This window comes from Acanthaster planci, linkage group LG05, assembly GCF_054643075.1.
Source record: "Acanthaster planci isolate LZ-2023a linkage group LG05, COTS_SCS, whole genome shotgun sequence".
Lineage (NCBI taxonomy): Eukaryota > Metazoa > Echinodermata > Asteroidea > Valvatida > Acanthasteridae > Acanthaster > Acanthaster planci.
In genome coordinates, this window is record NC_141781.1 from 20,790,513 (window position 1) to 20,804,583 (window position 14,071).

The 14,071-nt window shown below is 45.3% G+C and overlaps 1 protein-coding gene across 1 annotated transcript in view; it reads left to right on the top strand.

Moving 5' to 3' along the window:
- Positions 1 to 2,831: 2,831 nt before the first annotated feature.
- The window catches only part of LOC110984148 (gonadotropin-releasing hormone receptor-like), a 62,402-nt gene continuing 51,162 nt past the window's right edge, over positions 2,832 to 14,071 (top strand). The window contains exon 1 of the mRNA XM_022243984.2: positions 2,832 to 2,932. The gene's annotated coding sequence lies outside the window, so the exon portion shown is untranslated. The remainder of the gene's footprint in view (positions 2,933 to 14,071) is intronic.

A 14,071-nucleotide genomic window follows, 5' to 3' on the forward strand; every position in this document is an offset into this window, starting at 1 on the left:
AATATTACCAAAGGCAGAAACAGATTTGAATGTAAAAAAATGTTTTCCTCCCACTGCATTGCTCGTGGAACTGAGGAACATTTGACTTGTTTGTGGAACCTTGCTGTCAATATTTTCATCCCCAGAACCCGTGGGGACTTGAACGCGGCTGCTGTGGCAGCGGATTAGGCACTAAAAGCTCCGGTACCCATGGATTGTTTGGACCGCAACGGGTCGAGAGAGGAGTGGGCGCCCACAGCGACCGCCGATGGATTACCAGGTCTTTTTTTTTCCTGCGGTGCTAAATTTGCTCATGCCCGCGACCGAACTTCAACCCAAGTCGCCGCGAGGGAGGAGAGCTACATTAATGTGCACTCCCGGGACAGTGCACATTAAAACTTCATCGAGTCCATCAGGAACGTCTTATCTGGCGCGTCAACTTGGCAATATCCTGTCCGAGACAGAATGGGGTCAAGATCCTTAACACCCATATGATGCTGACTTGTCTCCGGTCTATCCCAAGCTCAACATGATCATCTGTGAAGCTCCTTTTCCCGGTATTCAGCTATCGAATTTCGATTTGATATCTGACACATCCCACCTCGCGTACGAAGCGGCACATAGGGACCGTGACACATTTCATTCCCGCATTATTGTCCCACTCACTTCTGCTAAGACGTATAATAGCGGGTTTCAAGTCGGACTCGCCGGTTGTTGTGTTGAACATAATCTGTGCATACGCCATTATGTGAATTTTAACTTGTGCACGTGTACAATAACCCGTGCACGCGAGTTCTTCGTTGTAGGCACGGCATATAACCCCAGCCTATGATTCCATAACGGCTTATGTATTCCTTTTCGGAGCAGAGTGGGTGTATTTTTCTCACCACGTCCACGCAACTTTAGACGGGCGCTCCCGAACTCAAGACAACCACCAAGAATTAGTGTAGGCCGAGCACACATCACCACAGCTGCCATTATGCATCCTAAAAACCCTGTCACAACTTACTTCCTTTTCTTCAGTTCCTTCCCCAGCCCCTTTTTCCATTTGTGCAGGTCTACTTGGGTATTACTTTCAATAAATATTCACAACTGAACGTACCCAGTCGCTCATCAATTGCTGCCTTTGGCTAGGATCGCTGGTAACTCCAAAGGGATTTTATTTTTAAGTCTTTCTGGTCATAAAACCAAGGATTCCTCAAACTCACCCTGGGCACTGTAGTCTGTAAGCCTGAGAAACCTGTAGAGAGGAGACAGTGAGAAGCATTGTAGTTGTGTAGAGGTGGGAGAAAACCACACAGGAATATTCTGGGTATTAAACCTCACGGAACCAGGGACTGAAAACCAAATCCACAGGTGGACCGTGCCGGCTATCGAACTCCAACCTGATGCGTAGCCTCTTGCCAAGCCCACCACTAATTTTGTTGGCCTGTTTTGTGGACAGAGGGTCGGAGGGCTAAGGACGGAGGGGGACGGCTTTAAAGAAGATGACAATAATTCACGCACGTTGGGAGCGGAGAGAAACGACTTGACCTCTCTTCTGCGAACGCCCAATGGGGGCAGCGTGACGCATCATTGTAGGACCTCTTGCTGGCCATCTCGGAGCACTTCCAAGGAAGATTATCCCGGTCTCTGAACTTTCTTCGAGACTAGAGCCGGGGCAGTAACCGCTTGTTTTTTCTCGCATCTTTTCCAGTCAAGGAGTAGAAGACAAAATTGCTTGTCTTATTTCTCTTTAAACGTTGTCTGGGAGAGCCGCTCTACATCCATCACATGTCATGCGGTTCCAATATATGACTTCCGGGACAATTTCAGTATTCCTCCCCCCCTTACAGTTTGCAGTGCACCGCTATGGCATTCGAGACAGAAGATAGGGTCATATCAGCCGACATCGTGGGAATCCTATGGATTTATCTCTGCCCAAATAGCTAGTCATTCTGTTGATGAAGAAGGTCAGAGAGTATATTGCGACCGTTAAAGCGGTGTCGAGAGGCAGATCCGAAGCTCTACCCGTCGTTGCTGTAAAACTTCCAACCAGTTTCACCAAGCACATGTTTTTTTTATGCCAATCCGTATTCATTTTTTTTTTGATGCTTCAGTCAGTATCAAGACTAGTCGATGGCTGGAAATAGATACCGTAAAACCCTTTGGGGCTGGGGTGGAATCCGCAGTGACCCTTTCAAGTTGTGTCAAGTGATGTCTCACACCAGTTATGACATCAATTTGCATGAATATTTTCACGCGCTGTTCCCGCGGAATGTCGCAGTGCTGACACCCGGTGTAGCAAGATCTCACACGTTGGTTTTTTTGGGTTGTCTTCTGGACCTGGCACAGGAAAAGAGAGCTCATAATGATCATCATTACAAAGCAGTTGGTTCGTTGGGATGTAAAACTGTACGGCGCAATAGTATTTCTAGGTTTGAGCAAGAGGGCCAAAAAATAAAAAATGAAAAAACTGCCAGTGTACGGTCGAAAATCTCCTCACTCTTAATTTTCATCCTTCAAAGATGATCAAAAGTGCAGATTTCATCTGCGGAAGGCTAGTTATGGGGAGAAAAAGATGCGGAAATCGCATTTTTCGTGTGTATCCTTTTTAGATAATGTTTTAGAAGTTTTCCCACTGGTTTTGCAGTGGTGGGCCACAATGTATTTTCGTGTCTTTGAGGGTTGAGGTGTTACTTAAGAATGTTCTTCTGCACGGAAGGCTTGCATACAGTGCGCCCTTACTGAGGGCTGCCCTTTGTTTCTCTGTGGTTTTAAATGTGTCTACAGACACTTCGTTTTTCATCGTCCCTGAATTTAAGTACCAAAAGCTTCCAAGCTCTCAATAATGATTTACTGTTTCATTTCGCAGCAATCATTTCGGGAGCCTGGACAGCATTGCCTTTGTGTCTGACAACAGATTGTGGCCGGGGCCTGTCTACTGGACTAAGGCGCGGAGTGACCTACGCAGGTAAAGCAGAATGAATAATGCCAGACGATTTAAAGTGCAGACGTCTGGTTGAGAAAAAAAGAGGAGCGCGGTAAATCCGATCGCCCCACCGACCGGACGCGCGTTTCGAGCAATCGATGGGAGTAATTATCTGTCGAAGGAGAAATTGGATATGAGGCCCGTGTGTGTTTTGTTCGTTAAATACAACTCAAACCGAATTTTGGCGTTTAGGTCATTCATGACTACTCAATGCGCCTGCGCCTCTGTCACAGCAACCTGACTTGCAGACAGAAATAACGGAACAAAACCAAGCGGATAATCGCAAAGAGTTTAATAGCGACAACAGTTCTGGTAGGGCACGCAGCGCAATGTATTCCTACATTCGGTCTCGTTACCTTCAGTGTTGCAAAAGCAGTTATGAACCTCTTTCCAGGGCCAGATACAACCACGAAGGACCTTTTCCTGTTATCATGTGAATTTTTAAAACTGTTGCCTTGCGGTCGGGAAATAATTATGCTGTTTTATTTGTGGAATGGGTATGGAGTTTGCTTTGCCTTATTTGGTTTTATTTTCTATTTGGCGATAAATCAAGTTAATTTACAAGAGCAGAGCATACGCAGACATTGAAAAACACTTATTACCGTGGAGAAGTTGTATTATTTTTCCCTTGCCGAGGGTACATCAGGGCCCGCGTAGAATGTAGTGGTATGCGGAATGTGTCAAATGCATTGGGCCCGGGGTATCTCCTGGTGACAAACTCGACCGACTTGAAGAGCATTTTGAAGACCTACAGACTAGCCAGTCGGCACGTTGTCCAAACAAACAGCAAAGGGCCTCATCGAGTCAACAGAAACCAGGAGTTAATCGCCCCCACCAGTTTGGTCACACAATGTCCAGGGCTCCCCCCGTCTTCTGCCAAGACGCGCTGAAGAACGAAGCGGCGACGCGAGGTCGTACAGAGGATGCAAAGCAACATTGCCTCCCTAAAGGTCACGCTACCTCCTCTGTCATCTTTTCATTAGTAATGTATCCAAATAAATCAACAGCTCGGTCCTATAGGGAGCCCTAAAGGGACGTTATATTATGGAGAATGAAATATGACACGGGTGGAAAAATGCCCAAGAGGAAAACAAGACAGCTCCGTAATTATCCGAACCTCGCCGTCAGTCGTGCGTATCTCTAGTACCAGACTGTGCTGGCGGTTGTATAGCTCAACTCTATATTTTCGTCGATAATAGTACGCCTTGACCCGACAGAGATGTGTACAACTCTTCCGAAAAAGGACAACCATCAAACTCTTCAGATACGTTGCCCCTGCTCATGGATTTGACATGCGGGAGAGTTACGATTCAAGAATACTCCCCCTGTATTGTAAAGCTTGATTTTGGCGCCCATTGCCGTGGGCGAAAATGTCACACTTGAGACTGTTGGGATGTCATTAAGAAATTGGCGCCTGGACACAAAATCCTGGAAACCATTGGACACTAATGGTCATCAGGACCAGCGCCGGCTGTAGAAGATGATACCAGCGAACTTTGCTGCTTAAATTACCCAACACCAGAGGTGTAAACGAGTCCTTTTGCCGAGGTCGGGAGGTTTCTACGAAGTCCCGGTTTAGTGTCAAGCTGTTTGAACCAAGCCTGGGGAAAATGGCTCGCTCGTCGTTAAATCAGAAATTGGACTAAGCCTTTGATACCGGTGTTGTTGTCGAGACCATCACAAGAGCAGACACAAGACCAGACACAGCAGTTCATCTGAATAGCTTGTGACTTGAATTCAGACTGGAGGCCTTGTGCTGGTCCTGTGTGGTCTTGTGAACGTCTTAATTGGTCTCAACTACAACACTGTTTGATACTATGGAAAGACTCTTAGCCCTTGGGCGAATCAGGTCTACTGCACCCGATTCGACTACCCACAGCTACTTATAAGTGAGGCCTATGCAGCAAAATAGCCATGCAATAACTGTGATGCTAATATATTATCGTATGATGCAATAGATTAGGCAAACTGATAAGTGAGGACAGTCAGCGAGCGTCTCGAAAGTTTGCATTGAGAAGGCTCGAACAAGCCTCACTTATAGGTTTGCCCACTGCGTAGCATCATGCGATAATATATTAGCATCACAATTATTGCATGGCTATTTTGCTGCACGGGCCTCACTTTTAAGTAGCGGTGGCTAGTCAGATCGGGTGACTATTTTGAATGTCAAAAATGGTCTTCACTTGTTGGAATTTGGCAAGATTTTGTTACCTGTATCACGCCGTTCCCTGTAGGCTCAGCCTTGCTGCTACTCGCGCTTGATTTCAGTATGTTGTCACGGTGAGGTTATACTTGGAAACTTAATGGATGACTCAACCGTAGCCCTGCCGAATGCCCCCTCCAAAAGGTGTAAAATCACACGGTGTCTGGAAAGGGGAACGCCTTGTTTTAATGACTTTTTATTAACACAGAGGCACAAAGATTATTTATTTGTCAGCAGTCAGCCTGCCTGGCCGTCGGCGGGCCCATCCTTACCTCCGCGAACAAATCGAGTGAGTCAGGTCCTCTAACCGAATTACCGCCAGATGAAGACGGTGATGCTGTATAAATGACAATCTCGTCAGTCATTGCTGGACGAAGATGTCGCCCGGGCGAATATGACCCAGGAGACAAACCGTTTACCACCGGTTCGACTATTTACAGGAGAGATATTGCAAGCGAGTGAACGCGGGGTATAGGGTTACCATTCCCGACGGGTTGTTGAATGCGATTGTATCGAGTTGCCGGGGTTTAATAAAGGTTAATGAAAATACGCGACGGGTGCTGTTACATTTTATTTTTTTTTTGAGGGGGGAAACGATGCCTTGCAGGATCTCCCATTATGCCATTTCTTATTGACCTGACGTAATTATGAGGGAATCTCACCGGCCTGTATGGAAATATCTGCTACATGCAGAAACAATGGGTGGCGTGGTTTTTTTGGGTTTTTTTTTACGTGGCAACGGCGTCCAAACATGGCGTGCGTCCGAGTTCATTCGGGAAAAGTAAAACGCGTGCAAGGTCTGCCCCATCAAGGCCATCATACGCCGACTCGAAAGCGTGCTTTGTTCTCGAATGACCTTGACGTTTTGAAATACCGTCCTGGCTCATGGTTTCTGTGGTTTGACCACTTGGCGCCCATACAATACAATGAAAAGTTTCCCTCAACCTGTTTCGTCTTTGCCGGCAAGGCAACATGTATTCATTGTTCCAGGCTCAATGTCTTCATTGTACAGCGCGTGTGAACATATCTATATGACATTTGCGCTATAAAAATGAATAAAATATTGTTGTTATTATTATTATTAAGGGAGTGGCCTATGTTTCTAACCAGAGCGGACTGGACTGTGTCTCCTTAGGCCTATAGTATGAAGACTTCCTGAGTTGAAAAGAAAAAAGAACCGACGGTGTTCCTTTCAACTGTTTGGTTTCTTTGGTCAGCTAGTCGGCTGGTAGCTGAAAGTGGCACGATCATCTGTGTGCATCTATGGCAAGCTCCGCAGGGTGCAGCCATAAAGTTCACAGGCTTTTGTCGTTGCCTACCGTAGACGAGTACAATGCAGACGCGCCCCCAAGTTACATGCGGGACTGGCACTCGCTGACACAGCGTTGCCGGTCTTTAAGCGAAAGTCCATTCCTCCACGGTGCACCGACAAGCCTCAAGAAGAATGCTATTCCAGTGGCATGCCGGCAGTCTTGTCCCCTTATCGGACGATGCTTCTCATCATGGAAAAGGGGTCAGGTACCCGCCGCAGCGTGAAAAAGAACTTCATGACTCGTCGTGTAGCTTTTTAGGAAGCTGCTTTGAGGCGTAGGAATTGAGTTTGGAAAATTCTTATTAGGCATTTCATCACCTGACATCTACTGTTGTGGTTTGGAGCCTCATATGAATTATGAATTGACAAATAAACACAGGATCAGAAACGGGTGTGGTAAGTGTTGAAGTTTTCATATTGTTTTGCAATAGGAAATACTCGACCATCGCGAGCATCGGCGGTGTAACATCTGAATGTTGACAGCGCTCGTTCAGACAATTTCGGCCGATTTAGGAAGCCAGTGGGAATTCCTCCCATGCGATTTTTCCGGCTACCTGGCTCACGAATCGTTCGAGTCACCACTTCAAAGAACCAGGCTATGTGGTCCAAAACGAGCATCGCTGTGCGGCTATGGCTATTTGAAAGACTGCGCTAATGGCAAAGACTCAATGGCCGTAGCCACTGAATAATCGATACGGACGGAGCGACGACGCCGATGAGCGTCTCAGTCGCGCCTCCCTTGCAGACGAGAGACGGCGATGACCGAGCAACGCTCGGCTGACGCCACGAGATGGTTATCTGTTGTTACGATCCTGGTTAGCTCGTCAGAGAAGCAAGACCGGGGCTGCCTACTCCGAGCGGCGGAAATGAAGTGTCGCTGTGTCATGCATGGTTGGCAGCTGCGCGGGGAAAAAAAATGAAGCTTCAGTAGGTTGGAGCTTGGCTCAGAAAAGAGGGTAATGGAGACGGCTGAGTAGTATACCAACCAGAGACATTCTCACATTGGGGGCCATGGGAGTTGGATGATATCTACAAATCGATTCTTAAAGTTTGAAAAATACTACCAGCATGGTCCATGAATATTTATTAATTCACGAATGCGACTACGTTCATAGCCTTGCATTGCTGCGCTGTCTACGTGATACCCACGCTTTCATGTTGCTATCTCAGAAGTTTTGTGTCGCATCCCCAGTGGATCGAAGATTGAGAGCTTTACTGGAGTCAACCGGTGATGGAGTATAATGAGTAAATAATGAATCATTATGAAGTATCAGGCAGTAAAGTCTTGAACCAAGACTAGGCGAATGCGAGACTCATTTGAAATTGGATAAGGAGTGCTGAACTCTGTTTCCATCTCTCTCCTGGCGTAGTGACGTGTAAATCTGGTTATCCACTTCGAGCACTGCCTCGTAAAAATAAGAAAAGCTATGTTTTTCCCCGTCGAAGGCGTTTAACTCAATTTTCATGGAAGTTTGATACACTGCTGCTCTCTTTCGCAGAGAGTTAAGTGGAATTTTTTTCCCTGGGGGGGTATATCAGAAAAAACTTGACCAATTTTTGAAACTTTGCAGATTGATGTACTTACTGATGAATGCCTTTAGCTTTACGCACAGATCAAATTTAAAGGAATCCATTCCACAGCTGATCGTGACTTGCAGCCAATTTCACGAAGCAATGCGTCACTTTAAACGGGTTTGGCTTAGGACTAAAACACACTTACGCCAGTATCCCGATATCTCGTATTAAAGCTTCGTGAAATTACTCTCAACTTACGCAATAAAAAATGTGGAGTTACGCCACTACAAAAGTTTAGCTGCCAATCTTTGGTGACGTCAAATGCAGCTCGCTTTCACATTCGCCTGCAGTATGCACCAGCCTCAGGTTGTGTGAAATCGGCTGCTGGAAGGGTCGAAGTAGCCCCACCAAATTCTCGGCTGTCAGCAAGCCTATTCTTTTATGGTTGCAGAATCTGGACTGGCACTCATTTCGACACTTGTATACATCATCGACTGCACCAGCAAAGTCCATTAGTATGTATACTGTAGACGGATCTTCCTGGCCGACCGCGCTTCCACTAAGCCATAATTTGTCGCTCTGTAAGTGCGACACGATCTCACAACCGTTCAGCACCCCCCCACCCTTCGCTTGGTGATGGAGAACGTCATTTCCAAGATCTCGCGTTCGAAATACCACCCGATCAAGTAATTGTCGGCCGCGAATGATGCATATTCCGGGTTGGAAAAAAAAGCGAGATGGCAGGGGAATTAACACACGCTCTATCGCGGCAGTCGTTAAAACACGCCCACCCATTCCCGGGACCACACGCACGCTTGGAGTAACGGCACGCGCCGGCAGTTGAGCCGTCGGTGTTCGCGTACCATGTACGAACACCCAGTAATTTGTGAAGCTGCATACATAGTGCATGTTCTTCGGCGCCGACAGTCATTGTTTGCTCAACAGAATTGAGATGACGCAAAATGAACATTTTGCGTGATCATTTTGCGTGTGGTATCGAAGATGCAGCTCTAGCGCAACCTAATTTTTCAAAATTCCATTCTTCGACATAATTACTGTTCAGTCCGTTTTTCAGAGTCACGCATAATTTGCTCTCTCCAATTTACTGTATTACAACATAAACCAAAGTGCTTGGAATCCTTGTTGAATTGCAACCTATCAAAACACACTGCATCTATATACTCCCAGCGCTTTCCCCGATAAGATTCTATTGCCAATGACCTAACTTCTTTCAAATCGACCATCGAGGAAGTCGAGGTTGGAGCGCGGTGATTCGAATCGATATGGCATTAGGCACCGCAGTTAACATCTCAATTGTTATGTTGTCAATATCTTGTCCGTCGTGAGACCAGACCAGGGCTAGTTTTTGTCATTGTGGCCAGAACCCCACACATCGACTATTTTCAATGTGATAATCTTGTCTTCGGGCACTATGAGACAGCGATTATCTTGTCAAAATCTTGTCACTATGACAAACGGAACTTGCTCTCTCCCGGCAAGAGCTGTTCTTGTCAGTCAGACCAGAACCCACTTATAGCATGCTTTTTAGCGTAGCTGTGATTTGTTATACTCTAATCCAACGACAATAAAAAGAACTCCATTACTGTGCTCGCGCACAGGTGATACGCTAATTTTTCATACCTCTTCCGAAGGTGGGGTGACGTGTCCTTTTCTGCGTAAGTCAACGCAAGCCTCAAGTTTAATAACGTGCGCGCGACTGTACGAGTGCCGCCACAATATGGCGTCTCATAGCTTCTCCCTTAGTCTATAGTACCAGTCACTCGCCATAATAATGAAGGTAAAGTACACAGAACATCAACGGGCAGGGTTTCTCAAAATGACACATGCTTCAAGTTGACCGGCCAACAAGTCCATAAAGTTTAATAGCAACGGGGCTGTTATTTTGTCCGTGGTATGGCCAGCACAAGGTGCATCACATGAAAAAGAGCGATCTCCCCATGAATGAAATGACCGGGGTTCTTTTAAAGAGGATTCATATTACTTGATCGCAGTCTACGTGTGGGATCTTAAGGTTGTAATAAGTCATCAATATATGCTGGAGCAAGACCGCGGAGTGACTTAAAGACAGATAAGAGCATCTTGCAAATGATGACCGTCATTATTGCCCGTTAAGGCAGGGGTGAGTTTTCTTCAAGGATTTCTCCTGGTTGCAGAGTATATTTCATCATGGCGTTTCTGTTTTCAGGAGTTTTTTTCAAACTCCAGTTAAGGTGTTATTTAGATGTAAACGTTGATAGTGTATACATGATATGGGTAGATAAATCTTGAAGGTTTGCATGGTGAAGAGATATAATAGAAAGTAGGTTTGCGGTAGCACCATGGACGTATCTCTTTTGTGAGTATTTGTGGTTCTGAAAAGAACCAGTGTACACTGGTACATGAGTATTTGTGGTTCTGAAAAGAACCAGTGTACACTGGTACATGAGTATTTGTGGTTCTGAAAAGAACCAGTGTACACTGGTACACTGGTACTTTTCAAAACCACAAATACTCACAAAAGAGATACGTTCATGGTGCTACCGCAAACCTACTTTCTATGATATGGGTACTTCAAAGGGTGTCTCTTAACAGATAAATATAAATGTTTACCGTATATACACAATGCTGCTGTGGGACCCCCAAAACCTCTGGTGATTACATCGTGAATAATCCTCCAATCTCACCCCTGTTTCAGGCAATTTTTAGAATGTGCTTCGGGCACTTAAAGCCTACCGATGAGGTAAAATAATTATTCTCCCGCACAAAATCGTCATCTTCTTGCCTTTTGTATTAATTTAGGATTGCATATCAAGTCTGGGAATCAATCCAAGCTCATCTGTTAAAGTACATGAGGATTCTTTGCAGGCCACCGCCGGGTCCATTAAAGCCAGCCCTCGGAAACGATTTGCGAGATTTCAAATTGCGACTATATCTTTGGAAACTTAATTAAAAAAGCCGTAGGCGAGCTTGGAAACAATCGCGTTGAACTTTCCCCGACTGCGTATCCTGATCAAAACGAGATGTCTGCACGCACTCAGAGCCAATTCTAATATAAGGACACGAGAAACTGTTTTATTATATTTGGTTCAGCGAAAGTGACATTAGAACTTTCGTGGTCGGGGGCACTCTCCGGAAGGGGGAAAATTGGGCTTTCGGACTAGACTCGCCATGAGGAGAAACCATAGGGGCGATATTGCGCATCCCCAGTCGCAAATCTGGCCTATCCACGCTAATGACCCCCGGACGATTAACGGTTCCCGCGGGCTATTATTGTGCGGCTGTATAATTGCTCGTAATACAGGTAATAATACTATGGATTGCTGTGTGAGAGAGTTGGGGGGGGGCGCAAGGACCTCCCGGGACGTCAGCTCGCATTACCGTTCTGCTATGGTGTTACAGTCGGCGTTCTCGCGCACGGGGCAAATGGCTTGTACACGGCGGGATATTTTGATCAAAATGGGATACGGTGAGTTCGGCATTAAATTACAACATTGAAGCCGTGCAAGTCAGATTCTTAAAGACACGAGTAGTCTTCAGGACACATTCGGACGCTAAATTATGTTCTTTCGTTATTATTTATTTTTTTATTTTCTTTTTTTTAATTACAAATATGTATTTTTTTTGGGGGGGGGATTTAATTTTCGTGTTCTTGGTTAATGCTTTTCCATGATATCCTTTCCACTGCTTGTTTGGCAGTCGTGGGTACTACTGTTCGTATAAGAAAGACCCATCACCTTCCGAAAAATAAAACCTTGGAAATGCCAGTTTCATGGAATTTCACAGCAGTTTATGTTGATGATTGGAATTTAAAAACAATGTTTTCCGCCAAAACTTCTAAATTGTACCCAGTTTTTCATTATGAAAAAACCTTAGTTTGCTTGTTTCCAATGTAACATTTAGGAATATTTAGGAAGAATCCATACGTGGATCATGGAGCTTGCAGAAAACCGAAAAGATAGCATTCCGTTCATTCAGGTTTATCCTGTTAATTAACACGTTTGGACATCTACTTGTAAGCTGGCCACAAAAATTTATGGCCAGGAAGACTGAAACAAACAAACAAAAATTGATTTGAAAATTAATGAGGCGTGACTGTGGACATGGGTAATTAATTCTCGACAGCACTTCACCGATGAAGGTGAAAAGCTACCGCGTTCTTTGCTTTAATATACCTATTTGTAAATGCCAACAACACGGCAGATTTAAAGAGTAGCTGCAAAGAATTTTTCGCGGACCGTTTTTTTGTCCAACTTGAATATTGTTCTTCCGTGCATTAAAACTACTTGGCATCCCTATTGTAGGCTATTGTGCAAGTGCACTTTTTGTAACATTTAAGATTTTCGACGTTTTCCTCTACCACTGAGGGCGCTGTTGCTGTGATGTCATCCATTGAGGAAATGGTTCGGTACCGATTATTTCTGATCAAAATGTAAACTCACTGAAAACATTTCTGAGAAGTGGTGACTTTATTGCTTATTGTCAAGTACTTACACAGAAAACAATCACGCAAGAGACAATGATAAGACAGCAAAGTCTAAAAAACAAAACAAAACAAAAATCACACACAAAAAAATGCCGGAGTTTTCGTGCATAAACAAATATCACACTGACGTTTTCCTCCTGTGATGACATCACAGTGTTGCTCATGAATATGGAAATTGCATTAGCATAAAAACTACAGCAGCGAAGCACTCTTTAAATAGTGAAGCAAACACTGAAAAGGGGCTTAACTGAGACACAAGGATGCATTTTGGGGGTTGTATTTGGAAAACACTCTATTGCTGCTTATAATTATACCCTTTAATGTTTCTTCAATCAGTGAGCCAGTTTAGTATTTTAACGGTATTCGACACTTGGGTGCAGACCTCACACATGTCCAGATGCCTCCGCGTGTGATAGAGGGTGCTATACATTTCATTTCATATTCTGGAAGTATATTTCAAAGGTTAGGTCAAAGGTCAAGCATGTATGTCTATTTTTAAAGATCTTCTATTCCAAACACTCGCACAATTATTTTTGAACGTATGAACGAGTATTTAGGTAAACCTTGCAAGACATCAGAGATGAGCCTTCATCAGACATCAACCCCTTTCTATTTCTGAGATACCAAACGGCGTAAACAGCAGATGGTGCGATATATTACGGCCCGCGAAATGTTTCTATTTTAATCATAGGTGCTATGGTCGGTGCTCAACATCACCTTGATTTAGCGTATGTTCCCCACCTTAAAAAAGTAATCAATCACCCTGAAAATGGAGGGAGGGACAGTTGGAGAAACCACAAATATCCCTCGGAGACGTCTGCTCACTTTTGAGGAGGGGAAGATAAGACCTGTGCAGGTCCCCTCCGCCTTGTGCGCGCCGTCACGCTTGTTGCCGAACAACGCTGGAGTGTTTTTCATTTCGCCCTGGAGGGCGGCCCATTCTCGGAGCTAGACAACGGACGCGCGGGATGATATTCCGCTGTGTCAGACGAAATTGTCTTTCCGCGGTTGCCCTGATGTGTGGCCGCGATAATAATTGATGACAGCCGCGGCAATGGCAGTCGGTCGCGTGGCCGACACCACACGACGTTCGAGATAGGGAGGGGATGGGAGATCCAGGGGTGGGGAGAAAGAGCCCCTCACAGCTGCACGGCAGAAAAGTTGTCAGACGGGGCTCAAACTTTGTCTTCATCGAGGGAGACCACCAGGCCCTGCGTTCCATCAGGTTTACGCCGCTCAGCGCTATATCGACTAGCGCACAACGGTATCAGACAAATCTGCACTTTCTCTCTCTCTCCCAAAAAAAAAAATCCGGAACAAAACAAAAACCAAAAACGCATCACTTCAATCTACAATTATTACGCGCCGCGAGAACGTTACCTTGTGGCGTGTTACTGGTGGCGTGCAGGAAAGCCCCGCGACCAAAGACTCTTAAAACAGGTAATAAATGGCGGTCGAAGATTGTCTCCTGTGACAAACATCAGCTGAGATAATACAGCGAGGACGCATCTGAATCCCTGTCGCTGTTAGTAATCATCCCCCATCCGAAAGTGCATTGTCATAGGACTGAACCCTAAATCAAGAAGGTCGAGTTGTAACTGGTGACAT